This window comes from Bison bison, unplaced genomic scaffold, assembly GCF_000754665.1.
Source record: "Bison bison bison isolate TAMUID 2011002044 unplaced genomic scaffold, Bison_UMD1.0 scf7180017864524, whole genome shotgun sequence".
Classification (NCBI taxonomy): Eukaryota; Metazoa; Chordata; class Mammalia; order Artiodactyla; family Bovidae; genus Bison; species Bison bison.
The window spans coordinates 1771266-1773911 of NW_011495075.1; positions in this window are offsets into that span (position 1 = coordinate 1771266).

Below are 2646 nucleotides of genomic sequence, written 5' to 3' on the forward strand. Positions count from 1 at the left end.
AGAGTACTGGAGTGGGTTGCCATTTCCTTCGCCAGGGGATCTTCCTGACCCAGGGATCGAACCCGGGTCTCCGCTTTACAGTCTGAGCCACCAGGGAAGCCCAATAAATACTAGAGTGGGTAGCCTTTCCCCTCTCCAGGGGATCTTCCCAACCCAGGGATCGAACCCAGGTCTCCCGCATCGCAAGCAGATTCTTTACCACCTGAGCAACAAGAACACTTACTATTTTTTAAATACACTTTTGGCCGCATTATGTGGCACGTGGGATCTTAGGTCCTCCACCAGGGGTCAAACCTGCGATCCCTGCATTGGGAGTGCGGAGCTTTAGCCACAGGCCCCAGGGTCACGTCGATTTAATTCTCAGACCACCCAGAGGACTCAGAAGGGCAGAGAAAAATTTTCTTTATCCGTGACAACAGCTCAGTATCAGTCTGATTCTTCTAACCATCTAGTAGCATCTTCATAAGTTCAAGTTTTAGGATGAAATTTTAGATTTGCAATACAGACCTAGTTTTAAGTAGACACCTCCTCATTTGGTGTCCCAGAAACTTCACTGCCAAGAATTATGTAGTTCTGTGACTATACTTGCGCCAGGAGTTTGGGCAGAAGAAATAATATAGATCAATGAGACCATCAACTCTATGATGTGTTCAAGATTGGTAGGAAAATGGTTCTAAAACTATTAACAATAAAATATTTATCATGCTGTTGTGCATATTAAATTAATCTCTACAGAAGCTTTAATCTTTCTGCCCTTTTCTGTGGTTAGAATAAAGCAACTTGGGTGTCGACCATGGCTCCTTTCTTCCACCCTCCAAGTCTCATCAACCAAAAAGAGCTAGCAACTCTACTTTCTATGCATTTCTATTTTTTTGGCCATGCCCTGCAGCATGCAGAATCTTAGTTCCCCAGCCAGGAACTGGCCCCTGTGTTGGGAGCTTGGAGTCTTAACCACTGGGCCACCAGCGCAGCCCCTCTATACACCGTGATCCCATCCACTGTTCTGTGCCCCCGTGGCCACCGCCTGAGTTCAGGCCACCGTCTTCTCCAGCCTGAATTACTGCCTTGCTTCCTCCCTCAGTTTCGTCCCTCCCAACCTTCTCTCCACATTACAGCAGGAGTGGGAGATAAACTGGTGCTGTATGGTTGTCAAGTGCCACGGGGACTTGGGGCCACTTGTTACTGCAGCATAACTTGGCCTAAGTAGATGACACCTAACTTCTTTCAGCTCCTTGGATGTGCCGTACTCTGACTTTGGGCCTCTCCCTTCCTTCCCCTGTTTGGGCTGACCCAACTCTCCTGGCCTTCAGGTCTCAGTTTAGAGGTCATTTTCTCTGCAAGGCCTTCTCTTTCTCCCGACTGGTTTGTGTGTCCATCTTACACACTCCTCGGACAGTCTGTACTTCCCCCATCACAGCACAGAATCGTCCCCCTCGTCTACTTCGAGACAGACACTACAACTTCCTCGTTCACCATCAGATGCCCAGGCTGGCTATGTGGTAGATGCCATAAATCCGTGTGAGTGAATCAATCTTTAGAACTTGAAAACTTTGTCACACTACTTCTCAGGGGAAGTCACTGAAGGCAGAAAGTAGTTCAGTCCAAGCTGTGGTCTGACTCATCACGATGACACAAGCAAAGAAAAATATCCATGGCTGCCAAATGCTTCCCTGTCTTCACCTTGATGTAAGTTCTACGGGTTTTCCAAGCCTCCCACATTAAGAGAGTGAGGAGTAGTTATAAACAACAGGAGTGAGACTGAAGCTCCTTGGCAGGAGAGAATGATAGGCACTCTTACTCTGGTACGTGTCTCAACAGTGCACAAGAATGCCGTACGGGTCAGCTCAGAGTCTTGAAGCATTTCCGGTTCTCAGACAAGCTCTGGGCATGGCTGCGCAGGGTGTGCGCATTCCACAACTCCGGTCTAACCGAGTCACCCTGGATATTTTCCTGCCCCTCCCTGCCATAAAGCATAATGCGTAACAGCCCTGCGTGCGTCATGCCCTCTGATTCCCTCGTGAACTACCACAGGTAAGGCTTTCCACAGCCCCACAATGAAAAGACCACCCCAGAGCCATGCTGGTGCCGACTCAGAAAGAGGAGTCTCAGTTTAGGTTGATTAGACTGTGCTCTGGTGACACCAGAGAAGAAATCTGAATCTGAGCTCTATCGAAGAGTGTGCGATGGGGGAGAGCCACATGTGAGACCCGAGTGGTCCTGAGGTTGACTTTTTAACCCTGAGATGAAGAACTTCATGTTAAAATACTGCGCTTCCTCTACCATGCCGACTCACATGCAGAAATGGTTTAACTCACCAGGCTGCACATTAAGAATGAAGCATGTAAAGATTGACTTATTTTTAGAAAAGAAAAAACAAGACTGACTCCTTTTCCAAAAGTCATGGTAAGGACAGGCATGTCTATGGCAAGGGTCCAAGCTTCTGTGAGGAAACTGATGAGAGTTGGGCAGAGCTACGTAACACATATTAGCTTCAACTACTTCTGAGGTTTCCAAGGGACTACAGTGCTGAGAATGCTTGAAATGATGGTTAGAGCCAGGTCCCATGGTTGGAAGTGAAAGGGGCATGGTTTTAGACTCAACGTAAAGATCAGGTAGTGCAAATGGTACAGTACCTGCCTGCCAGTG